Source organism: Delphinus delphis, chromosome 6, assembly GCF_949987515.2.
Source record: "Delphinus delphis chromosome 6, mDelDel1.2, whole genome shotgun sequence".
In the NCBI taxonomy this organism is placed as follows: Eukaryota; Metazoa; Chordata; class Mammalia; order Artiodactyla; family Delphinidae; genus Delphinus; species Delphinus delphis.
The window spans coordinates 25969749-25996858 of NC_082688.1; the positions used below are offsets into that span (position 1 = coordinate 25969749).

At 47.8% G+C, this 27110-nt stretch overlaps 1 long non-coding RNA gene across 1 annotated transcript in view; it reads left to right on the plus strand.

Annotated features, from left to right (window-relative positions):
* Nucleotides 1-27110, plus strand: part of LOC132427181 (uncharacterized) — a 230204-nt gene that overhangs the window by 177278 nt on the left and 25816 nt on the right. Inside the window, exon 4 of the long non-coding RNA XR_009519816.1 lies at nt 21932-22001. This is a non-coding gene — a long non-coding RNA (uncharacterized lncRNA). The remainder of the gene's footprint in view (nt 1-21931; nt 22002-27110) is intronic.

The following is a 27110-nucleotide window of genomic DNA, read 5'->3' on the forward strand; positions in this document are numbered from 1 at the left end:
ACTTAGAGTCCAAGAAAGGCTTCGGCGGTAAACTTCATATCCATAAAGAGTGGCCCCTCAATGCATGCTGTGATGTGCCACTTGGGTCCCCCCTTCAGAACTGAGGCACTCACCCCGAGATGCCGGGAGTGTTGCCTGCTGACTGTCTGTGGGAATGGTCCTTAGCGGAAGGGAGCTGCCTCTCCCAAGGTAGCTTCTCCCCGAGGACGGCCTCCATCCAATCACTGGTCAGTGTGGGATACAAAGGCCCAGCCCTGTCAGCTCAACTTTGGACATCTCTGAAGAGTCACCTCGGCTTCAGAGCTCCCCTGGGGCCCATTGGAACTGCATCCCAGTTCAACTTCCCCGTCATCTCTACCCAACCCTGCTTCTTTCACTTCCTTCCCAAGAAAACAGCTGCGCACAAATCGCCTTGTCTGAGTGTTTCCTGGAGAACTTGACTTTGACTTCTTGTCCCCTGGCTTCTTGTCCTCCAGGGACTTTGATCAGGCATGTCAGTGTCCCCCATCAGGGGCGTGGCTCCTCCACGTCTCTTAATAATCACAGAAATGCAAGGCGGGACTGATTCCTCTAAAGGCAACATCCGCTGTGTATCCCACTGTACTTCAAAATGGCAAACAAGATTTCTTCTCCCAGGGAAGCTATTCTAATGCCCAAAGTCAAAGAAAGTTGTATGTCAGAGAAGGACTGGGTTAGTAACCCCTGAAAATGGTACCATGAGAAAAAAAAAAAAAGACTCTAGAAAAATAAATCATAGCTAATAAACCTTACTACTCTATAAATCAACACCCAGAAGGAGGGGGCATAAGCCTTATTTTTCATAGGTCTTGCACCAACTGTCTGAGTTTCACAATTTGGTTATACCTCAGCCAGACGTTTTATTTCTGATATCTTGAGGTCTGAAATAAAGAAGCTAGGGCTTCCTTTTGTTGTCCAAGTTCAGTGTAAACCAAAGAGGCAGAGAAATATGACAAAAAGGAAAAAGATAAATGATTAGTTAAAACTCTTTGAATAGCTAGATAAATATTGACTAAGATCCTGTGAAAAAGAAGCATTCAGATCTGCCTGGAAAGATCGGCTTCCTCCTTGCTCCCTCTGCTACTGTTCAGCAGCTCTGCTGCGAGGTTCTGGCTCTGTTATTTCTCTCAGTGGGAGCTGCCATTTGAATGACTCAGCACAGCACTCTTCCAGCGGGAGTCCCTGCCTCAGGTGGCGATCAGGCCTGGGAGAATTGAGGTCTCATTTAAACTAAGTCAGAAATTTCCCAACTTGTTTTAAAGTGAAATAGATTTGTAAAAATAACAATGATAATTATTTGACAGTGCTGTTATAGCTCCCAGATCGAAATTTTAACCTTTAAAGTGGAATCCATCCTTCTCCTTTCCCAATGAAACGGACTTTCTACTTCGCTGTCAGGCATTTCCAACCTGAGCTGAAACACCTGCTGGCTCAGATAAGCCTAATGTGAGTAAAACAACAGCAGGATAACTTGTTTCTTTGCGTCTTTGGTCTTTCTTAAATCTTCATTATTGCTCACATTAGCTATTTATGTCCATTTTTTAAAGTAATTTTATCTTCTTCATACTCCGTGCCTTAAAAAATGTGTATGTGACACAAGCCTCTTCATTTGGGGGAAATGGTTGATACTTTCCTATGTAATTTACATCACTTTTTAAATTGCCCTTATGGGGTTTTATTCCATTTTTTATAAATTAGAGTATAATTTACCTAGAGTAAAATGCACTGATCCTAAAATAGGGCTCACTGTCTCCCTCAGGCCACAGTCCATCTGATCAGCTGCCCTCTCCCATTTTCTCAAAGTTCCACCCAGGTCAACTCTGGCCCAGGTGCAAGCCATTCCCACCTTGGGTGCCCCTGCCCTGGGGCTCTGGAAGACTCCTGCCATTCCTCCAGGCTTCCTGCTGTGTACCCTCCGCCTACATCATCTGAACTGGGACCTGGTTGCGCCTGACCCGCTGTGTCCTTCAGGACCCTCTCAGGAAGGGCGGTCACCCTCTCACACCCTCCACCTCAGGACTAGCAGTGGGGTTGGGCCCCTCCCCCTCCCCTCCCCTCCCCTCCCCTCCCCTCCCCCTCCCCTCCCCTCCCCCTCCCCTCCCCCTCCCCTCCCCCTCCCCTCCCCCTCCCCTCCCCCTCCCCTCCCCTTCCCTCCCCTCCCCTTCCCCCTCCCCCCTCCCCTGTCCGGAATATCATCCGACTCTTTCCTTCTGCATCTCCTCCTTCTTCAAGGCAATCCCGCTGCTCTTTTCTTAACCCCAGTAATATTACTTACCAACCTCCATGCCACCTTTCCTCAGTCGTAGAGGATTTTTGTATCTTGCTCACAGACCTCTTCTCCTCCCACGTGTCTGTCATCTTCCTCAAAGACTTAGAATATGCAAAAAGGAGCTAAATGAATTCCTGTATTTCTCCCGAAGCTTGTCCCACTGTCTGTGTGGCTGGTGTTCCCGATGGCCGTTTCTGCCCAGAGCTGTCAGTGCATGTGTTTCCCTGTGGCCCTGGGCCTCTGCGACCTCAGCCCCGTGTCCAGCTCTCCAGCTTATCCGGGTCCTGCTAGCAGCGCTTCCAGAGCCAGAGCATCCAGTCTTCCTCACGTATATATGTGCTTTTCCACTGGTTTCACTGGGATCTGCAGGTGCTGCTGCCCTCCTCCCAGCACCTCGTCTCTGCTCTCTCACAGAACCTTCCCTGACCTGGACCTTGCAGGTCCGCATCACGGCAACTGGCAAGCTGCTCAGCAAACCTGGCAACTCCCGTTCCTGCTTCTGAAGCACTTACCTGGGGCCACGGGACGGGACGGGCTTCTAGTCAGGGAATGTGAGGCATTTCCTTCAAGGCCTGGCCCCCAGAAGCCTGATCCCTCATGCTCTTCCCCCTTTGCAAACTGGATGCTGACACGCAGGGTGAGATTGAAAGCCCCCCCGCCCCCGCCACCGCCCCGTTGAAGATGGCAGAGCCTGTTACCTTGAATTCCTTCAGGGAACACAAGCCCCTCTGTCTTAGTCAGCTCGGGCAGCTATAACACAAATACAGTAGACTGGGTGGCTTAAACAACAAAAATTCACTTCTCCTAGAGCTGGAGGCTAGGAAGTCCAAGATCAAGGTGCCGGCCAGTTCAGTTCCCAGTGAGGGCCTTCTTCCTTGTCTGAAGACTGACACCTTCATGCTGTGTCCTCACATGGTGAAGCGAGAGACTGTCTCTCTTGTGTCTCTTTTCTAATGACATTAATCCAGCTCCTGAGGGCTCCACCCTCATGACCTAATTGCCTCCCAATGGCCCACCTCCCAATACCATCAGAGCTTCAGCATATGAATCTGGGGGAGGGGGACACAAACGCTGAGTCCATAGCATTCTCTCTCCACGCCCCCTGCCCCACTTCCCATGATCGAAGAAAAACACACACATTGACCATGAATTTTTATTTATTTATTTTTTACGTATATATTTTTGTATTTATATATATATTTTTTTGATGTGGACCATTTTTTAAAGTCTTTACTGAATTTGTTACAGTATTGCTTCTGCTTTATGTTTTGTTTTTTTCTGGCTACGAGGCATGTGGGATCTTAGCTCCCCAACCAGAGATGGAACCTGTACCCCCTGCATTGGAAGGCAAAGTCTTAGCCACTGAACCACCAGGGAAGTCCCTTGACCACACATTTTTTTTTAAATGCTTTTACGAAGTTAAGCCTCTGAAATTTTGGAGTTCGTCTGTGACAGCAGTTAGTTTCATCCTGACTAATATAAATGTATAAGGAGAAGGAATTCTAAACTGGATCATGTGCAAGTAGAGTCACCAGGGACACAAAAGTGGGTCACAGGGAAGAGGGGCAGGCTTAGGGTGAGGAGATAAGGAGAATTAAAGTTCTGTCTTCTTTGTGGATACTTTCCTTTACTGTTTCATCCTTTTGGACACTCTCCAGAATGCTTCATTCATGGGACCGGGGCTTCTCCCAGGCCTGTGTGTAATGCTGGTTAGGAGTGAGGGAATGATCGGGGGAAAGGAGGCACTCAGCAGGGTGAGAGGGTGAGTAATGACCTCACCTCTCAGAACGTAGCCCAGCCCTCCCCCACCCGTCCTGGTGGTAGCAAAGTGTGGATGTTGTTTCTATGGTACGCGCCCGTGAGGGGCCTATGACATCAGTAGCAGCTACTCAGGAAATAGGAATTCTGGATCCTGGTCCCCCTTTCCTCCCTCACAACTGGCAGTCTGAGTTAGGTTGGGAAATGGGGCAGAAGCTGGGTGAGAGAAAGGCTCAGGACCAAGGCTGTGCCTGAGGCGCTGGAGCCCAGGCGGCCCGTGTGATGTGGGCCTGATACGGGTCATGGTGGGGATGGTGGGTTCTTCCCTGGTGCCATGGAGGCCTGAGTGTCTGGACCTCACTCCCCTAACTGGCATTTCTTTGTTTCTGCTGCAGTGGATGGTTCTAGCCATGATGCTGATGAGGGAAATTACTTAAGGAGCAAGGCTTTGCCCCTCCATTCTGTCTAGCGTTCCTCAGTCTAGCGTCTCTACTTAGAAACAGTATCTCCCCAGATCTCCCAGTCCCTGAGCAGGAGCTGCCGCATTATCGCCTCTGGGAGACTAAGTGCTTCATGGATATTATCTCATTAAACCCCCCAACCTTTCCCTTAGGAGTCAAGCCACGCCCTCCTCCTCCACCCCCAACTCACAATCCCTGCTTCGTTGGAACCAGCTTGTGAATAATAAATACTGTGATTTATTGCGAATCGTTTGAAAGGAACTGTAAATGGACCCTCAACTTCTCTGCCCGTCTGAAAGACACCATCATGATGTGCGTACAGGAGAGATAATGGCTGTTCCGACATACCTACCTGGGGCGCCAATGATTTATGGTTATTGGTCAGGGGTTCCCGGGTGCCCTATACTCCTGTCAGACAGAGAAGTCCCAGAGTCCTTGTTCTTTCCCCGAATGTTGGTGTTTCATACCTTTCCACTCCCATCACTATCCCACCAACACGCAAGGCATCTAGAAATATTTGCTGCTCTGTAAACGTACCAATTTTCCTTGGGTTTTCAAAGCTTTAAATAAACTGTCCCTCTGTTAGAATGCACTCCCTTTAGACACTCTACATCGTGATCTGCTGCTCATCCCGGAGACCAGCTCAAATCTCTTCCATCAGACCTTCTCTGACTCCCAGAGGACGACTTGCTCTTTCCTCTTGTCTTCAACAGCCTCAGACAGAATTGCTACCATTTGTACCAGGCTCTAGCTACACACTGTTCATATATATATTATCATTTAATTCACACGACAGCTCTATGAGGTTGGTGATATTATTATAACTGATTTTACTGATAAGGAAAAACGAGGCTTGAGGAGGTTAGTAACTCTCTTGATGTTGTGTGGTAATCAAGTGGCGGAACCAGAATTCAGTGGTGGAGCTGGCTTGGACTCCAAAGCCTGGAATCTTTTACTCCATAAGCTGCCTCCATTTTTTTGATCACTTCTTGGTCTCTCTGTTAGGCTTGAGCTTCTTAAAGTAAGAGATTATGATCTTTTATACCTATATCCTAGTACCTAGCATAGTATCTGATATATGAGGTGCTTAATAAATGTTTGTAGAATGAATGGCTTAAAGAAAGAATGAATATATAACTTTGCTGCTTCAGAGAAATTTGTTGTATTTTTTAATTTGGGGAAATATTGCCAGGTTTCCCTTCTGGTGACAATGTTGGGAAAAAGGATCCCTGTGGGGAGAAAAGGATTATATCTCCAATTAGGCAAATCCAGGGGTCATTAAAATTAGGCTGGGACTTCCCTGGTGGTGCAGTGGTTAAGAATCTGCCTGCCAATGCAGGGGACACGGGTTTGAGCCCTGGTCGGGGAAGATCCCACATGCCGCGGAGCAACCAAGCCCGTGCGCCACAACTACTGAGCCTGCGCTCTAGAGCCCGTGAGCCACTACTACCGAGCCCGCGTGCCACAACTACTGAGCCCGCGTGCCTAGAACCCGTGCTCCACAACAAGAGAAGCCACCTCAATGAGAAGCCCACGCACCGCAACAAAGAGTAGCCCCCTCTCGCCGCAACTAGAGAAAGCCCATGCGCAGCAACAAAGACCCAACACAGCCAATAAATAAATAAAAAGAAAAAGAAAAAAAATTAGGCTATACACTAGAACTCATGAAAGCTTTTGAAGAGCTCTTCTTTCCGTTGGGCTTCCCCATAGAGTAATTGGGATATAGAGTTAGTCTCTGAATTCATTCACTTATTTATTCACTCATTCAAACATTGATAGAGCGTGCCCTGTGTGGCAGGCATTGTACTGAGCTCTGGGGCCACAGCAGCCAGCACAAACAGTCATGGTCCTTAAAGTGAACTTCTGTGGTTTGCCCACCTACCATCTCCTCTGCTAACAGAACCAGACTTTTCTCTTGGGAACACATCTTTCTGATGCTCAGACCATGTGTTTTAGGTTGGGCTAACTTTCATTTGTTGGCTTCAAGTTTGGGCACATGCTCAATCGTTGTCTTGCATCCTCTAGCCACAGTGATTGGTTTAGGGATGGGCATGTGACCCACTTTGGGCTAATGAGAGTCAGCAATAGGACTCTGGAACTATTAGAAAAGTGGCACTTTCTTTTTGTTGGGGCTACTGGGAGAGAGTGAAATCAATACAAAGGAAGACAGAGCTGAGATTTTGAGAGAACAGGAGAGAGTAGACTGATGGCATAATTTCATGCCTCAGATACAACCACATCTAAAGAGAGCAGAAACCTTGGACTGCCCATTTGGGTGAGCCAGTGTATTCCCCTTTTTTGCTTAAGCCATCTTAAGGTGGGTTTCTTTCACTTACTATGGAGTAGGTCCTAAATAATTGTAACATTGCCTTCTGAAAGTGGGGTTTTATAAGTGAAATCCTAAAAAGTAGAACTGGCTGGATCGTAGTAGCATGCAGAGCACCAAGAATTCCTCTATTCTTGGCTGGAAAGTTGGAAATCCCAGTCATGTCTTACATAGCAGCTGGGTTGAACTGTCACATGTACTATCTTGAGACTCAAACTGTGTTTTAGAGATAGAAAAAAGAATTCTATTGGAGAGGATTGGCTACTTCATAAAGCCTTCAGTAGCATCCTGTAAGGATGAAGCAAGCTGAGTGGGAAGGAAACAGAGCCCACCCTGTCTCGATCAGCTGTCCAGGAGGGCAGAGAGGAGTGCGGTGGGTTGGAAAAGCTGAACTGTCTATCCCAAGCTAAACTTGGCATAAGTGAAGTGAGGGAGGCTAAAAAGACACAGGGAGAAAAGATTGGAACCTAGAGGTAGAATGATATTTCAGCACTCTACAATGTCTTCTTTCTTCCACAGCATAAAAAGCTATCCTCTGAGATGCAGCCAGGAAGCAAAAGGAATTTTAGCCTTGTCCCTCTGCATCCCCATCCCAGTGTATCATTAGCAAGATGGATCGAACCGGAGGGCCTGCTACTAAGGGACTGGAACCTTCAGACAGTGGTCTAGATTCAGGGACCCATAATTCTGACTTTGCATTTGACTGGATGCAGATCACCCAAGAGCTTATTAAAGTTTTGGAAAATTGAAACGCCTGAAAAACACAAAGCCTGACGAATGATAACCTCCCAGGGCATTTCCAGCCCCATGAACTCTCTAGGAGGAAGTCAGCAGCCCTGAGAAGGGAAGCCACCCCGTGGCCCTCTAGCTGTGGCCACAGGGCCAATAGACAAGGCAGTTCAGGGAGGAGCAGAGGAGGCCAGGCTGGTCGGCCTCCATCGCAGGGCAAAGGCGTCCACTGTGCTGTTATCCCCGTCCACACATGCATTGGTGTGAATGCCACACCTTGTGACCACAGGATGTTGCTTTCCCCTCTCTCTGTTTCTAAGAGGGAGCTCTTCATTGTAGCTATCTTTGTCTTTCTTCACCACCATGTATCATACGTGTTGGGGGGCGGGGATTAAATATGTCATTTAACCATAAGTTTCTAGACAAAGGAAACATATCGGAATCACCTAGCGGGCTCATAAAAGCCCCAGTGGCTGAGCCCTACCCCCAGAGTTTCTGATTCAGGTGGTCTGGAGTTCCAAGGTGACGTGGATGCTGTCATTGTTTTGTTTTGTTTTTAATTCCTCAGGTAATTCTAATTTGCAGCCAGCATTGAGAAGCTGAGTTTTAGACCCTCTAACCTACAAGCATTTTATTGAATGCATACTGTATGGCCAGTCCCTGAGCTAGGTCCATGTACATGTGAATTCATATGTATATGTGTATATGTCTATGAATAAGCCAAAGTCCCTGCTCCTGAGACAATTTTCACCTAATAGAGGAGAAATCATGTAAACTGATAAATTTCATATATAGTAATGTCTCCTCTGATAGAGGTAGCCCACGGCTCAAAAGAGGAGAGTGGCAAACTCACTGGAGAAGTCAGACAGGATTCCAGAAGGAGGAAATTCTTGATCTAAGCCTTAAAGGACGAGTAGGACTTTCCAGGGGGCATTTCAGACAAAGGGAACAGCATGTGCAAAGGCACTGGGGGCATAGAACAGAAGCACGAAACTGCACAGTCAGGACCTTCCAAGAAGGTTGATGTGGCTGAAGTATCAGAAATGAGGTGGCAGGGATGGAATCTGAACCTGGAGAGGCAGCCTGAGATGCTCCCTATCTCACGGGGAAAAGCCTAAAGAGTTAAAATCATTTAAATAGTGTTTAGATGGCAAGGTTGGTCAGAATCGCAGTGCCCAGTGGAGAGTGGCTACTCGTGGGGAGAGTGAGGTACAAACAGAAATCTCCAGCAGAAGATGGAGAACCAGTGGCTGAGGTTCCCAGGGGGTTCCACAGACACTTTCAGGGGTTCCTTGTCTTCGAAAGGAGAGCTCTACATCCATGTATACATCTACGCGCAGACACACCTGGGCTGAGTGCCGCTGGCTCAACGTTCCCGAGCAGTAAACAGCCACCGTCTGTCCCCTCTCAAGCTCGGAGGCTTCCTCCTCAGCCTGTGGGCCTGACTGTCAGAGGAGGCTGGTGGAGGCCGCCCTGGGCTTGCAGCCGGGGAGCCGACGTGCCAGCACACAGCTGCTGACTTTCTTCCCCCCTCACGTTAAGCTGGGAACATTTTGCACTTTTCTTCTCCAGCTCTTTCAGAGCAAGTCATTTTCCTCCTCTGGAAGGTTGCCCATTGTTCTTTTGACATTAAAGATAGGTCTTCACTGTTTTCTTTTAAGTCAGCAATTGGTGAAGTTAAGCTGTATTATGCGGACTTGTCAGAAGGGTACAACATTATACAAAGGAATGACGGGAAACAAAAATTGCTCTCGCCAACCTTTCCGACATCTCCCGCACACAGATTTCAAACCACTTTCTGCCCTCTTGTGTGCCTAGCGTAGCCTGGAATCTGGGGTGATTGAAGGGAACGATGGGGTTTGTGCTTCTTCCGGCTGCCAGGGAAGCAGCGTGCTGCTGGGGACCGCTCAGTGGACAGGGGGCCCGAAGAGGACTGAGTGGGGCTGGCGAGCAGGGAGGCTGATGAGGGAAACCTCTGTCCCCTCGTTTCGCTTGGGAATATGGTTACTTCAGGCCCTCAGAGTTGTGGGATGGCGGGTTAATTTTAAGGAGCTAGTGGTCTTCCGTTTGCCGTGCTGAATTCAGAGTTCATTTCCCAGTGACTTTTACACAGGATCGCACGGTCACTGTCCCCGCTGGAATGTGGTCCCTCCCTAATTCCGGGCAGAAGCTGTGGTCACTCGACCTCCTGGAATAAGTTTCCTCACGCATTTCTTCCCTCATTACTTGGGCTGTGGGCCCTGGTCTCCACTCTGTCACTGACTAAACGTGTGACCCTGGGCAAATTGCTTAATATCCCCGTGCCTCAGTTTCCTCACCTGCAAAATGGGAGTAAGAATCAGTTACCATCTAGCATTGTTGTATGGGTTAAATGATACAATGCATGTACCTAGCATGGTGCCTGGCAGTCTGAGTCCTCAATAAATGTTTGGTGCGTGATACTGTTTTCATCATATTAGTCCACAGACATTGACTAAGTGCCACGGGCACGGTTCTGGGTGGGCCCTGGAAAACGGAAGTTGAAGGCAACAAGACGTTGCTTGCGTTCCGGTGGGAGAGGAGAACAGGCAGTGATGGTTCAGGATCGGTGGTCAGTGCTGGGAGAGAGGTAAGCAGCAGCTGCTGTGGCAGGTGAGGGAGGGGCGCCCACCTAAAGCCCGTGGGCAGAGGGGGCTTCTGGAGGAGGTGCCTCCTGAGGGAGACTTGAAGGATAAACGTAGAGAAGGAGATAGTCTCCCTACCAGAGGGACGAGCAGTGCAAAGATAGCAAAATACCTGGAAGCTTTCCCAGCACCGTGCTCAAGCCTAAGTGCCCGGAGCGTAGATAGCGCTGTTTGGTGGGCAGCTGGGGGAGACGTGGCTGGAAAGGAAAGCCTGGACCCACAGGAAGTGCTTTGGAAGGGAGATAAAAGGCTTGGGTTTTGTGCTGACGGTCAGAGGGAAATACTTAATGGGTTTTAGTAGGGAAGTAGCATGGCCTGATTGATAGGCTCTGGGTGGAGCGTGCGTTGGGTGGATGAGAGTCTGGTCAGGAAGGCACCAGAGTAGCGCAGCAGGGCCCCGAAGAGAGGAAGAAGTGGGCCGGTGGCCATGCAGCGGGAGAGCTGGCGTGCTTCTCAGATTTAGAAGCTCGAATCTCTACACCTTGGCAATCTCAGGACACAGGAGGAGTTGGGGACTGTATCCCCCCCCTACGCACCACCAGTTTCATGCCTTCAGTGACCCACGAAGAGCCCTTCGCGGAGGTGAAGATGGCGTGTTCCCTTACGGGCGTGCCGCCATGTTTGAGGTGGGCCGGCCGGGTGGACAAGATCCAGAGGCATTTGGGCCTCCAGCACTGGGGCTCTAGGGGAGGTCTGGGCAGGGATGTGCGCCATCCACACAGAGGCAGTAACTGAGGCCACGGGGTGGGTGAGGTCACCCAGGGCAAAGAAAATGGCCAAAGAAGATGGTTGAGTGCAGAGTTCCGGGAACAGCCAGGTGAAACGGAGAGAAGGAGGCGCAGAAGTCCGCGAGAGGCCAAGGAGAGGCCAGAGTGACGGGAGGAAACCCACGAGCGAAGGGAGGCTGTGGGGAGAGTTTCGCGAAGGAGGAGTGGTCGTGGTGCGGGCTGCCCCTGACAGGTGGATGGAGGTGAGCGCCTCCGAGTGGCCCCTGGGTTTACAGTGAAGGGAGGCTGTCGGCCACGGGGGCAAGGACAGCGGCAGTTGTGGTGAGGACAGAAGTTGAGGGTGGAGGCTGACTCTGACAGGGAGGCAGCGTTGGGAGTACTGGGAGCGCCTGAGTGCGTGTGTAAACACAGCCACGGGCGCTGCCCACACCTGCTGAGCCCGAATCTTCAGGGTGGGGCCTGAGAACCTCGTCTGAAAAAGCTCCCTTCGTGATTCTGCGGAGAGAATTCCTAACAGCTGGAGGCACGTACGCTGGGCTGAGCGTCCGGAGCCATGTGTCTAAATCCAGCGGCCGCCCACGTGTGCGGGAGACCGGGCAGTGGGATCTGGATTTGACGGTGGATCTGCCCCTCGCCATCTGTGTGACTGGGTCTGCTTCTGTTGCAGCCTTCTCATCTGGAAGACAGCGAGCTAATCACCACCTCAGGGTTACTGTGGGGTCCTGGTGAGAAGACGCCCCGAATGTGTTTGTCTTGTTCAAAGCCCTCATCGTTGCGAATGTTAATGTTGCTGTTAGCTGCATGACCTTGGGCATATTTCGCAACCTTTTTGGACTCTTTATTTCCTCATTTGTAAAGCACGAGTAGTAGTTTCTTAGTCAGCAGGTGTTGAAGGACCGGTGTGATTGTACCTAGAGAATTCCAGGTAGGCGCTCAGCAAATATTCATTTTGTGCCTTATTTCATGCAGGACGTTGCACTCAGAGGAGGCCACTGGTTAGGAGGGCTGTCTTCAGGGGCAGCACAAGTCTCCCCTCTGCTCCCTCAGGCACTCACGGGTTTTGTGATTATGGAGGGTCCTGAGATTTCTGCAGTCATCCCCTCCCCAAGCGGCCTCAAAGTGGGACCGGTGGTTCTGGTCTCAGTGGCAGCAGTGGTCAGCGCTGGGAGATCTGGGGGCCCGTCACCAACTAGCAGCCATCCCAGTCTTAGCCCTCCAAAGGACTGGGGGTGCTGGTACCGCTTTCAGAATACAGGGTAACCTCTGGTTTCATGAGAGACAGATCATCCAGGGACAGGGTCCTCTGCATGTCCCTCGGGAAGTCAGGAGGAGAGGCTGAGAGTTGAGATGTTCACACTGGCAGGAAAGAATCGGTCAGATGCCCAAGATCTGCCTCCTGGCTTTTGCCCAGCCGGGGCCTCAGAGCCACGGGGAAGGTGGACAGCTTTGCAGCTCCCCCCAGCCAGGCCCATCTGGGGGAGACGAAGCGGGCAGAGGGAGGGATGGACAGCAGGATGATGCAGGGCCTGCTGTCTGCTGCGCTGACTACACAGTCACCTGGCCACCATTCCTGTCCATATCACGCTGTTCTGTTTAGGGCTGAAGTCGGCGGGATGGGCCCCTTTGGAATCTGAGTCACGGATGAGGAACTGTGACAATGGGCAGTATCTGCTCAGCTCTTTACAGTTTACAGAGCACTTTCCCTCAGGTTGGATCATTCGATTCTGAGAGCCACACAGGGCAGGAAGCCCAGCAGGGATGGCCATCCCCACTATACAGAGAGGAAAACAGCAGCTTTGAGAGACCTATCTGCACCTGTGTGTCAGGGTCTGGATTCTAGTCTAAGAACATCTGGCTTCAAAGCCAGTGCTTTCCACTAGCCCAGGAGTTGCTTTACACATGGTAGCCCTGGACTGAGACACGGAGAGCTGGCTCCTTCTCACGACATGGCCGCAGCTTTGCTCTGTGGCCTGAGACAAGTCACTTATCTGCTCTGGGCTTGAGTCAGCGACTCTGACAAACACAGAGCTTGGAGTGAAAAGCCCAGATGATCCCTTCCAACTGGACCAACTGGCTGTCTTAGTGCTGGATGTGCTCCAAGCCACCAAGTGTGCCGGGGTTAACCTTGGAAGGGTTAGTTACAGCCCTGGACCCTAGCCTCTACCCAGCATCCTAGGGAAATATATGTAGCCAGAGAGCCCTTTACTCCTCCTGGAAAGCCATGATGAACCATCCTTGAAAAGCCTGATTTAGGTGGGAAATCCACAGACATCAGTGCTCACCAGCAGGGCAGCGCCATCCTCGTCCCCAGTTCCCTGCTTCTGGGCCCAGCTACTTCCCTATAGGCATTACTCCCTGGGCCCTCTCTGCCCCTCCTGGATCCTTCTTCTGTAGCATCTACTGAAGGTTTTAGGCTGAATAGATCGCCCTTGTTCCTTTGATTTGCTGTGAGTCCCCCAGGGACTGTACCAAAGTGGGAACACAGTACCATCTGTGGAATGAATCGGAAGCAGAATTCTTCATCTCCCTGTGGCTTTTATGTCCACCAGGGCTCTGCTGAGTGGGGTCTTCACTTCCTAGAGGGACCAGTTCTTTTCCTCCTGGGCATCATTTTTCCTTTGAGAGACTGACTTTGGTTTCTGCAGTTTACAATCACAGAAAATCCAAAAGAATTTTTTTTTTCCTTTTTTTTAAGAGAAGAACAAACCCCTTCTCTCCTAGAGGTCAACTATGTCAGGCTCTTGGCCGAGTGGATAGACAGAGCAGGGCTCAGCCTGACTTCCTCTGCGCTCAGGGAGAGCACGTCTGACCTTCTGGGGGCCCGGGCGGCCTTCCCGGCTCTGCCAAAAGCAGAAGGAAAACCGGGCTTTCCCCAGGGTCTGTACATCGGGCTTGAGACCACTTCTTTTAGTTTCTTTTGGTTCCTTTGAGCTTTTAGCTCAAAATACAGATTAAGGAGAGGGGCCTAAGGAACAAGGTCTCTCTAGCTGCCACATGGACTGCTCGAATTAGGCCACTGCTCTCAGTTTTATTTGGTGATCCCAGCTGGATCTCCAAGTTATACCTGGAATTTGTGCACTCCATGTATTACAGTCTTTCAGAGAAATCCTATAATTATTTTTTAAGTGACAGAGTTTTAAGGAATAGCTAAATAACTGGGGCTAAATTTAGAGCGCTGTCTCTGTACAGTGGAACAAGGCAGGCATCAGAGATACCGTCAGTGGCTGGTAGGAGAATTTTATCACTATCCGAAAGGTGGCAGCAAAAATTACCTCAATTAACCCAACAAGAAGCCCGTCCTCCTCTGCCAGTGGCCCGGGAGCCCTGGCACACACCTTTTCCCTCCTCCGCCGGGATCCCAGGCCTTCCTCTCCAGCTGTCCCCGGCTCCATCTGCTGCTGCCGTCTGGGGCTGACGCCCAGGCCCCAGTCACCTCCTGCTTCCTCTCTGAGAGCCTCCAGCCTGGCATTCCAGAAGGAGCAGGGTCAGGAGTTCACGCCTCCAAGAAATCTCAGCACAGATCAGTGCTTCACAGCGAGGCCAGAGGAAAAGCAAGGGCCTGCTTTCCCCCCTGTGCAAACTCTATGGAAAACAAGATTTCCCACCAACCCCAAATGGAAGATCCCAGGAGAAACTGGGTACATACCTCCTCTGTCTGTTCGTCCACGCTTTTATTTTTGAGAATCCGTTCTGTGCTGGATGTTCGTGAATGACTTTAGTTGCATGAATAGATTGATTAAATATTTCTTTAGCTTTTACTATGGGTTACATCCCCTACTAGGTTCTGGGTTTCCAGCTGTGAACAGAGCAGCCTGCCCCGCCTTCACGTAGCTCACGTTCTAATGGGGGTAAGACAATAAACAGGGCGTGTGCTTGGGTAGATGGTGGTAAGTGCTAAGGAGAGAGATAAAGCGGGATAAAAGAGGTACGGAGGGACAGGGGGCTGCGACAGCTTTAGACAGGGCAGCCAGAGACGACCTCGCTGAGAAAGCCGTGTGTGGGCAGGCACCTGAGGGAGGAGAGGGAGCAGCCCTGATGCTAAAACACCCTGCGGTAGGAAATGTTAAGAGGGCTTTTGGAGACATGGAAGGAATCTGACGGGTCAGGAGGTACTGGAGAAGAGAAACGTCTCCCTTCTCAGAAAAATATTTACTATTAAAGTCGTAGTCGTTTAGGCCAGGGATCAGCAGGCGAGGTGGTTTTTTACAGCCTGTGAGCTGGGAATGGTTTTTATGTTTTTAAGTGGTTGGGAAAAAAATCCAAAGAAGAACATTTTGTGACACATTGAAAACCATATGAAATTCAAATTCTGGAGTCCATAAATCACGTTTTATTGGAACATAGCCATGTCTATTCACGTATGTACTGTCTGTGGCTGCTTTTGCATACAGTGGCAGGGCTGAATAGTTGTGACAAAGAGTGTATGGCCCAGCAAGTCCAAAATATTGTCTGCCTGGACATTCACCAAGTTCTGGTTTAGGCAGTACGGGAGAGTGGTTAAACCCTGGCTGTGGTGTCAGGAGCCCCTGATTCCAGGCTTGCGGTCACCACTGGGTTGTTGTGTAACTTTGGGCACTTGGAAACTATTTTTTCGTTTCTAAAATGGGGACAAAATTACCACCCTCTTGGTATAGTTGTGAGAATTAAATGAAATAAAGAATATGAAGTCTACAGCAAGTTTTGAATATTAATAGCCCTTATAATGATTACATAGTAAAATGTGAAGGTAGGCTAGAAGGATATTATAGACTGAATGTTTGTGTCCCCCCAAATTCATATGCTGAAGCCCTAGCCACCACAGCCCTCCAGTGTGATGGTATTTATAGGTGGGCCCTTTGGGAGGTAATTAGGGTTAAATGAGGTGGTGAGGATGGGGCCCTCATGGTGGGATTAGTGCCCTTCTAAGAAGAGATCCCAGAGAACTTGATCTCTCCTCACCATGTTTGGACACAGCAAAAAGGCAAGCCAGGAAGAGGGTTCTCACCAGAGCCCGACCATGCAGGCACCTTGATCTTGGATTTCCCAGCCTCCAGAGCTGTGAGGATTAAATATCTGCTGCTTAAGCCTCCCAGTCTGTTGCATTATTTTATGGTAGCCTAAGCAGACTAAGACAAGGGAGGAGCAGCGTCTTTACCTGGGGAGCCACAGAAGTGGTCATTGAAATCACTTTTCAAGGGGGAATCCAATTTTCCCAGGAAAGGAAGGTGGGAAAAGGCCTTCTTGTCAGAGGAACTTTATATGCAAAGGCACTGATGGTAATGAACAAGGCAGGGTGTTTGGGGAACAGAGAAAATTTCTGGCACTGAGCACAGACCTGTGATGGAGGTTGGAGAAAAGGGTAGGATCTGGGGGAGCTGAGGCTGGAGAAGCACATGTGTAAGGGACCTTATGTCCCATCGTTGGGGTGGCAGATTTGTTAGGTTTTGCCCATTTGATTTTTGAAGTATTCCTCTCTCCACCCCTGAAGTCATCTTGGAATAGGGGTGAAAAGCCAGCTAACAGGAATCCCTTCTTGTTCTTTCATGGCCACAGGTCAATGGATAGTTCCTCAGCTCCTTCTCTGTGGCTGGCAGTCTGCTAATCTTGGGGTTAATCAGTGGTGAATAAGAAAGACAGCTCCTGACATCAGGGAGTAAGGAGGGTTCTGAGAAATAAGGATTTTTTTTTTTAAAAGAAGAGGAAAGTATACAAAGTGCTAAGAAAAAGGTATAACCAGGTGTAACATGGTCAGTTAAGATTTTTCCCCTAAGGACACTGGAAAGTTTTTGAAGGGCTTTAAACATGGTGGTGATGTTATCAGACTTGAGTTTTTAAAAGATGACTCCGCTCCTGTGGCCTGGAGGGAGCTCACATAGAAGAGGCTGTTGTATCTGCGGAAGAAATAGTGGAAGTTTAGGCCAAACAGTGGAAGTGACCATGGAAATGAGGGAGTGGCCCCAATGAGAGCAAACGGAAGGAAGAATTCATTGGGCTTGGTGACTGGGTGTAAGCACGAGGGAAATGGAGGCCACGTGGATGATGAGCAGAGATGTTGCTACTGCATGGATGGTGATGTCATCTACTGAGATGGGGAACAGGAGAGGGTACAGAGTTCGGGGTGAGGATACAGTGGTCATCAGAAAGTCAGTATCAAGGATGTTGAGTTGGAGATACCTATGGGATAATCCAAGTAAGGGTGGGGGCTATCTTGAGGTATTTGTCTATCTGGTTCTGACGTTCCTGAGAGACACGGGGGCTGGAGCTAGAAATCAGGGAGTCATTAATAAATGGATGGTAACTTACACACCGTAGTGGCTGAGATCGCTGAGAGATCTGTTTGCCCCTGTGCTGCCCCCCAGCGGGCGGGGTCGCACCTAGCCTCAGGATTAAATCCCATGTAATATGCTGCCTTTTGAAAACAAATACACACACACAAACAAACAGGCAAATGCTTCAATTCCTGATGACTCAAGTGGCATGTGCCTGGCCCTGATTGTGCAGACAGTTTTGCAGGAAGTTGCCAACACAGTGAACCATCTGAAGCCTCTAATGAAGCAATTATAGTATGTGGAATGAACAATCCACCAACTGTAAACTCAGTAGTGAGAAGTTTATAGGGATCGAGGGTAAATAACGGGCTCCCTGCGGTTATGTCAGAGTAACCTGATCTCTCGTTGGAGATGAAATGTACATAATATGGGAACCTCTCCGGCCCCTCCCACAACACAACACGCTGAAAGAAAAAAGTTCCTGTAAAATACTACCCCCACCCTCCAATCAGTGCTGTTCTAGCTCCACATTTTGGGAAGTTATGGTTAAAAAAGACCTCTTTACCCTGGTGGGATCTCTACAGGTAATACATTTCAATGCTCTGCCCTTCCTGTTGGATTCTTGAATCTAAAACAGTGGTGCTAAGAGAGATGTCCCATCTCTGGCAACCATTGTAGTATTATTATTTCCATTGCTCTATGGCAGCTCTGAATATGTATTACCTCTAATTCTCACAAGCCTGCAGAATAGATATTATTAAGATATTAATTTATAATGAGGAAGGAGACAGGAAGTTTCAATCATCTGTCCTAGGTTGCAGAGCTCAGCTGTGGGAGAGCTGGATCAACCAGCTGGTCTGTCTGAGACCAGAGAGCTTCCTCTTCCCCACGAACTGCCACCTTCCAGTCTGCGTCTGAACACCTTGGGTCACCTCCCCGCTGTTCAGCCCCTCCTCTTGATCGCTGGTGTTAGAAGATTATTATTGAACTCTCCGCCACCGTCCTAGGTTTACCTCTTAAAACACTCAAGTGAGTGACTTAGGATGTTTGGAGAGAGTCGTCATGCCCTTCCTCCCCTCAGGAGTAAACACCTCCAGCATCTTCTGCCGTGTCCCACGTGGCTCGGAGGGGCGGCCACTACTGTCCGCCTCCCTGACAGCCATTCCCGCCCTTCCCCCGACTTCCTTGCCAGAAGCTCACCTCCCACGGCAGAAGCTGAGAGGGCCAGAAACTCACTCCCCCAAGAAGGAAACACTGAGGGTGGGTTTTGGAGCTAGGGAATAAGGGAATTGGAGAGGCAGAGGGGTAAGTGTGGCAGAAAGGAAACACCTGGATTCCTATCCTGACTTCCATTAGCTGCAGGCAAATTATTTCAACTACCTGAGGCCTCAGTTTCTTCAGCTCTAAAATGGGGATGACCATGCCTATCAGAGGGTTGTTTTGAAAACAGAATTGGGTCAAGCATATGGGCGCTCAGCATAGAGCAGGACACAGAGAAGTTACACAGTAAGTGGATGTCACTACTTTATGACTATTACTGAAGATGGGGCCGCTGTTCCTCACTGAGTTTTACTTTATGCAGTGTAAGACATGGGGTTTACACATGAATGAGGCAAAGGGGCATTAGCATCTTAATGTTCGTGAATGTATTATATAATGCTGCCCCTCCCCCAGAAAAAAGCCAAGGATATAGGGTTAACTTTTTTTAAGCACATTTCCATAGGGTGAGTGTGATGAGTAACGCGTATGAAGTTTTGGGGAAATCTGCTTTAATGAAGCATCAAAGTTGGGATTCTTCAGATACGAATGGTTGGGTACTCCTTAAAGCGGGGGTTCTCGTGCATGTGTAGAATCATCTGGGTGGTGTGATGAAAATGCAGTTGTATCAGATATCTCAACATTCCCAAGACAGGCCTTGTTCTTTCATGGCGTTGCACGTAACATTCTCTCTAGCGCACCCAGCCCTCCTTGAGGTGAGAAACTTCAGCTCAAATGTGGCTTTAACACAACGGCTTCTGTGATTCCCGTATTATTGGAACTCATTGAATTTTAAATGCCTGAAACCAAGAGCAAACTAGCTTAGCCAAAAAGATTTATTGGCCAAAGTAGCTGAAAGTTCCAGGGATCTTTTAGCTAATGTGCCATGAGGGATCATATATGAATGTATGTATATATCCCTCTCTCTCTCCCTCTCTTTCTAGAATTCTTTGTATATCTATTATATCGTCTACTACATTATGTTGTTTATGTGTCTGACACCCTCCCCACCTCCTATCCAAGACAGTGAATTTCCTGAGTTCAGAAAAAAATGTCATCTCTTCCTTGGTGTCCCCAGGACCCAACCCAGGGCTTGGCCCCTTCATGGGAACTCAGTAATTATGGAGTTAATAACCGAATTAAAGAGGATGTCTAAGAGAAGACAGGGCCAGAGTGAAGAAGTAAGCTTCATTTCTTCTGCCTTTGGAGGATCAAACATCAAATAGTATGGAGTGTATTGACCTAGAACCTCCCAGGATAGGCCAAAAATTGTTGAATTCTAATTCTTCCTAGAATTCCCTTTAACAAATGTAACCAAACACCTGGGAACAGGAGACCTGCCACCGCATCAATCCATTTGATTTCAAGATAGAAACCCTAGACAGTTTCCCTTGCCTGCAATTATCCAGGCGGAGCACAGACAAGTTAATATCAACACTCATCTTGATGCCTACACTATCCCCAGAACCCAGAGAAAGGCATTCTTCCCTCTAATCCTCTGTGGCAGGACAGATGGCATTTACAACCCAATCTAGCACCTGGGAAATGTTTTTCACGCTACCAATTAAGACGCATTTCCACCACCGTGTCCATCACTTGCACCTGTAGGAGCTTCGCCACGAGCATATTCCATCAGATCGCTCCCTTTGTCCATCGGGGCCTTTTGCCACAGATTCAAAAAGTGTTGCAAAGGAAGAAAGTGAGAGTTGCATCTGAGCTAGAAACTTCCTGGTACACTCACGGAGGCCCCAGCAAATTCTTTTACTTTTTATCCAACTGACAATTACTATGAACCTACTATGTACCAGTAGACATGAGAGGAAAATAAAAGGTCTAATTAGACTCTACCCTTGAGGAACTCATACTCCAATGGGATAGATTAGTAAATCTAATTAAAATTCATTGTGAAAACACTTTAAGTAGATATGCTTTGAGATACTGATGAGCATAGAGAAGGAAAAGGCTCACTAATTTTGAGGAAGGGCCAAATTATAGCCTCTGTTATACAGAGGCCATGGGTATTAGTCCATATTTATATACATGTAGTAACTGACATTTTTATAGTACAGTGTGGTTTTCAGAGCATTTTCGCATATTTATTTCATTTGATTCCCCTTCTTCCTTTATGTAGAAATTAGTCTTCCCTGTTTTCAGCTTAAGAAATTATGGCCTGGAGAGGCTAAAAGATTTGTTCAAAATGACCAAAAAAACAAAAAAGCAGAACTCAGAACTAGGTTTTTTGATTTAAGAGTTTATTTGGAACATATCCCGAGTTGCACAGGGTTCTCAACTGTGAACAAAAGTTAGAAAACAACAAAAACAAAACAAAAAGCCCCCCAAACCCAAAAGCCAGGAATAGCATTACCCAACTAGGCCCAGCACTGGCCTGGTGAAGGCACCAGTGTAGCCTTCCTTGGGCATTAAATACCACAGCTCGCAAACCTGAAACCGCCTGCATGCCTGTGAGGTCTCTTGGACTGCTGCTCCGGATGCTTCTAGAAACTCAGTGTTGTTGTCCTGCCTGTTGACAGGTGGGTTCTTGATGATGCCTGCTTCTTGGGTCCTTAACTTCTGGTGGAGTCTGAAGTTAGTGCACCAAAGGGCAGAGTCTCCATCAGGTCCTCTAAACGCAAGGAGGGCCTGGGAGGCAAGTGCCTGGCATTTTTCGTCTCTTTTGTGGGAGTTGGACTCAATTTTACAAGTCTGGCAATTCCCAAGTAGGAGAAGGAGGTTAAGAAGCCAACACTTAGCAACACTTTATATTCCCTTCACCAGTACCTCTCAGTAGTGCTGGTTTCCTTCTTTAAAAATTATAAAATAATAATAAATTCTGTCTGACTCAGTTTCTAACTCCCAGAAGCCCTTTTGAACCCAGCATGAACAAGCAAAACCGCACCTAATCACCTCCTTCACCGGGCGGCTTGACCACGGCCTCACCATCACAATCATGCCAGGAACAGCTCACTTAATTATTGATCAAACCCATTCATTTAGGTGTGTGGTTAAACGCTCTTCCCTGGACCACTGGCCAAGCCAGCTCTCAAGTTTAATCACCGAGAGCCAGTGACTTTCACTTCTGACCACTGATTGGGAAAGAGGGGAAAAGGTCCTTACTAATCTGTGAAATGCAGAATGTCTTCCTCTGCTAACAGGAAGCAGAGCTGGCTTCTCTGCGAAAAGGGGCCAGGTCTCAGGGCTGTAGCTCTTTTAGATCAGTGATGATTCTCGAAGTGTGAGCTGCTGGGCCAAAGGAGCAACACCTGGAAACTTGTTAGATATGGAAATTCTTGGGCCCCAGCCTGGAACTGCTGATGGAGAAATTCTGGAGGGGGGTGTGGCCATCTGTATTTTAACAAGCCTTCCAGGTGATGGTGAAGCATGCTAAGGCTTGAGAACCATGGCCGTAGATCTAGGAGCTGCTTCTGACATGGGCGGCGAGCTTCATGGACTCAACCGTCTTTCATTTTTCCTTAGTGGACCTGAATGGGACCTGAAGGAGCTTCATTTAAAGCAGTGAGTAAGCCTCTCCCAGATCATCTTCCAGGTAAGTCTGCTCTTAAAAAAAATCAGCCTCAGAGAAACCTGGGACGGCTGGGCACTTACTTCAACCAAGCAATTAAAGACTAAACCTCACACGATTTCATATCCATTGTCTCATTCTGCCACATGACAGCCCTGGAAGGGAAGTTATTTTCAAGGTGAGGAAATAGGCTCAGGAACGTTGGTTTAATTGCCCAAGATCACATATCTAGGGGGGCTGAGCTGGCGGCCTCTAAACTATGCCAGGGCTATGGGAGTGACTGGGGACAGTCCGGGAGAATTCTCCCACCACCAGTGTGTAATGGTTATATCACAAATACCTCAACTAATCATCTCCCTCTGCTAAGGAAATGTGTCTCTTTGATTTGGTGAAATGCTCAAGAATCGTTCTTTCTTGAGCTTATCTTTATAAATACAGTTTCATACAAATCTCCCATTATCTCTGTGGCTTTGTAACAAAAATGATCCAACAGATGAGCGTGCAAGCTAGGCAGTCCATCCTAGGAGAGAGAGGCACAAAGTATGAAAGGGGATCAAGCGGCTACCAAACCCAGCTTTGTCAGGTTTAGATGCAAATAGAACCATTAACCTTCATGTGTTCTTGTGAAACGAGAGGCTATTTTGCAGATACTCCTAAGCCTTCTCTTTACTTTTATCCCAAAGTTTCTGATCCCATCTCATTTTTGCTCCTTTCCTAACCTAGCCTGCATCCCACGGGAATTCAACCCCCTCATTTCCATCTCCAACCCCGGACATACACACTCCTCTCCTACCTGGGATAAATTCACTGTTCTTTTCCCTGTGTTCCTGCTCCAGAACCACTGATTGCTCCTGAACTATTGATGACTCCCAGATGAAAGTGCTTTGCCACGCTCTGGGTTAGCTTCATTTCACATCTATGCCGTCACCTGCAGCAGAACTCACACTCCTCCCTGCCAAGGCTTCCACTGTCCTTCCTCCTCCTTCCTTGCTCTGTTCTAAAGCTTTGTGCCTTTCCTCTGGCCTCCACGCTCTCCAGATCCCACTCATCATCAACAGACAATCTTGTATCCTAGGTCACAGAAAATAAACAGCCACTAAGCAGGAACTTCTTCCACTCTCTTCCCCTCTGCTTCCTAACGGATCTGTATCTTTACTCATTGTTATGGACTGCATGTGTGTCTCCCCAAAAGTCATATGTTGAAACCCTAATCCACAGTGTGACTGTATTTGGAGATACGGCCTATAAGGAGTTGATTAAGGTTAAATGAAATCATAAGGGCAGGACTCTGCTCCGATAGGATTAGTGTCCTTATAAGAAGCGACATTAGAGAACTTGTTCTCTCTCTGCACGCACACATTCAGGAAAGGCCATGTGAGGACACAGTGAGAAGTCAACTGTCTGCAAGCCAGGAAGAAAGCTCTCACCAGCCTTTTACTAGTGCCTTCTTTCCCTTAAGTCAGAACTGCATGGCAGGGTAGGAGCTCAGGGTCAGGGATGGGTTGGAAAGTTGTTGGGTGATCCAGGAATTAGCACAGAGCAGGGTGAATTGAATATTTGATAACCACCACAGAACTTAGCGGCTTAAAACAGAAAGTGTTATATTGTTTCTCATACGTCTTCAAAATGGGCTGGGCTCAGCTGGACAGTTCTTCTACAGGTCTGACTGGAGGTCATTCATGTGGCACTTTTTAGTTGGCAGGGCAGTGCGGCGGGGGGAGCTCAGCTGGGATGCTGGGATGACTGGGCCTCCTCCCTTTCCATATAATGTCAGGACCTCTCTCTCCATGTGGCTTTTCCATACGTTCTCTCCAGCAGTGTTGGCAGCCTTCTAACACGGGGAGTCAGAGCTCCTAAGAGCACAAAGGTGGAAGCTGATAGGTCTTCTCAAGCCTTATGCCCCAAACTGGCACAACGTCACTTCCTCTGCAGTCTGTTGGTTGTGTATGTCACAGGACCAGCCCAGATTCTAGGGGAGGGACTGAACAGTGTGTGCTCACTGAGGGCCACCACTGTAACAGAATGAACAACTTTTCATTCGTCAACCTACACCATAGGTAAGGACTTTCCAATAGGACTGTCCACATCTGCTTCTGGGATTCTTTATCTTGATATTGCTTTAACATTTCTAAGTCCATTTCCTAAAGGAATATCTACTGAAATATAAGAGAGCCCTACTCTTTTATGTGCTACTCCATCTATTTCAGATGACTTTGCATCTCTTTTTGAGGAGAAAATTTATTTCCAGCTTCTTGGTAACATCTTTTAGCGTTACGTAGTGACAGTTATGATTTTAGGGAGGTCTCACCTCACCTCCCTATGGCTTCACCTCCCATGTCTGGGTTTCAGAACCAGCGCAGACTTGAGCTTCACCCGTTTTTACTGGCGTTTAGAGGCTATGGTATAAGCTAGCATAAGATTTTGAGTTAGCCCAAGTATTTTCCATATTCCACACACAGCCACCTCCACATTTCTAATATACCATGGGAACTTTCTATCATTTCAGGCAGCAGCTCAGGCAGGCAAAGCTCATTGCCTCAAGGAAGGGAGGCTATAGCCAAACAAAAGAGAACAAAGGCATCAATTCTCAATCTTGAGTTTCAAAGAGTCTTTTCAGAGTCCTGGCAAAGAAAACAGGTTGATAGAAAAGGTTTCTGAGTTTCAAAAGCTTGGCTTTTCTTACGCCAAAAGCCATATGCTATGATGTTTACAATAGATTTGGGGAGAGTATGTGATGATAAATAAAAAATATAAAAATGCAAAGAAATATATAAAATAAAAATATGTTAAAACATTTTAAAAGTTAATGAATGGTCTAGTTGTATAGAGTCTATAGAGATTCCAGGGGCTGTACTGAGACCCAGGGGTCCTAGGAGAAGCAACAGAGTAGCAGTGAGTATTTCTGAGAGGGACCCCTAAATGTGGCTCAGTTTAGCAATCATTCCAGGATGCGTTCTCTGCAAGGGAACTCCGAGATGAAGTCCGGAGTGCAAAATGCTGATTGGGAATTAACATCAAAGAAAGAAAGGGAAAGAAAGCAGCACTGGGCCGAGGGAGAAGTTGAACTGGGATGGAAGCCTGACAAAACCTTGGAGCAAATATTACTCACCCAGGTACTCTGGGATTGGGTGGAATGGCTGGACCTTTATACCTCCACCTTACTCAGTCATCAATACAAGATGCTCTGGGAAGGGCATGACCTTGAGAGAGGTGGCTGTCTGCATCTCAGAGGAGCTGACAGCTGGAGACCATCTGCTGACTGCACTCACTCTCTGCAGCTGGGCTGCAAGTCCTTCTGTGACAAGGGATCTGGGCAGCAGTGTATCTCCACGTTTACCACACTAATCCTCTCCTCCCTGAGCTTAATCCCAGGCCCGGAGCTGATAGAATGCTTGGATAGGCTTAGAAAGCCTGCAGTAAGGGCCTGGTGAGAACTCCCCAAATGCAACCCAAGAGAGGCAGCACGGGGGGACTGACGTGGAGGTGGAATGACAGCAGGACAGCCCAAGCATGGCCCCCCACTGCCATGGAGAAGTGCCTGAAAGTTCCCTGCATCCCCAAGAGGGCTCAGCAATGGTTAATAGAGAGTCAGACCTGGGCTGCTTGGACCAACTGACACCTAAAGTTTATGGTGGGCAGGGGACATCTCGAAGACCACAAAACAAAAAGTTCTTAGTAGATTCCAGCAAGGACAGATGACAGCTGTAAACTAGATCCCCCTCCCCTCTTTCAGTCTGGGGCTAGGATACTGTAAAGCCCCTCCCTCTCCAGCTATCTCTATCAACTTAGATAAGCTTCAGGTCATGAGCTGAAGGAAGAGGTAGAAAAAATCCAAACTGACTGAGTTTAAACTTGTGGTGACAGAGAAAACCCCTAAGTGATTGAGTTTATTCAGAATTAAATAGATTTGAGTTTTCTGCCACTAGACAACATGGGGGTTCCAGATAGATACGAAGTTCAATTATGAGTAAAAAAATGTAATGATATTTTTGATTCATTTATGGCAAAGATTGAAAATTCATACTTGTATATAGATATGAGATGATCAAAGAAGTGATCATTGCTTCAGTCAGTAGCAGAGATAGAAATGTAAACCGGTAATGTAGACCTAGGCTTGCGCTTGGCCAGGTGTGTGATACAACTGGGGATGCTGTCTCAGAATGCTGACACTCAGATACTGTTGGTGTGGGGACTATTAGGAGATGATTTCTGTAAATCGACTTAGATACATATATAATCAAGACCTTAAATTATTTATGTTTTGCAATTCTACTTTTAGGTATCAGGTTTAAGAAAATAACCAGATATTCTGACTGCTGTACAAAGAATAGAGAAATTCTATTCCAGGCAACAAATATTGGACTCTGGCATTTGGGGGATGGCAGTAGAGATGGAGGATGTATAGGAAATTGGGATGTTTTTTTGGAGGTAAAGTTAAGACTCGACAGTGGATAAAATGTACGTGAAGTTTAGAGCATGATGTCTTCTAGTTTTTGGCTTGAGCAACTGGGTGGATAACAGTGGCATTTACTAATATGGGGAAGATCCAAGAAGGAAATCTGCAAGGAGAGGGTAGAAAACAAGAGATTTATTGTGGCCACATTGAGTTTCTGATGCTTTTAAATACCCACAGGCCTGCATCTCTCGACATCTAGTCTGGAGCTTGGCGGAGAGGAGGAGGCTGGAGATACAATTTGAGAATCATGTGCATAAAGACAGCATTTAAAGCCCTGGGAGTGGATGAGAGCACTTCCCGAGTTACTGAATGTAAATAGAGGAAATCAAAGTCGTGATAGGATCAAGTGTGTGATAAGATTATTATAGATTTTTATTTTCTTCTTTATTCTCTATATTTTCCAAAGGTGTTTGCAATGAAAATATATTACTTTTAAAATCAGAAAACAAGTAAAGCCCTAATAAATCTGCTGCCAACTCAGAAACATCCACACCACCTCCCTGCTCTTTTTCTCAGAAAAAGCTTTCTCCTAGGTAGGGCGTTAAACACATTCATGTGCGCATTTAATTGGGAATCTTAGAGACAGTGTTTGCATGAAAATCAACATCCCCATCTCTTCTGAGTGCAAATGAGCCACTCATACCCTGGCGCCCCCACCTAAGCTGCCTCACGCTGCT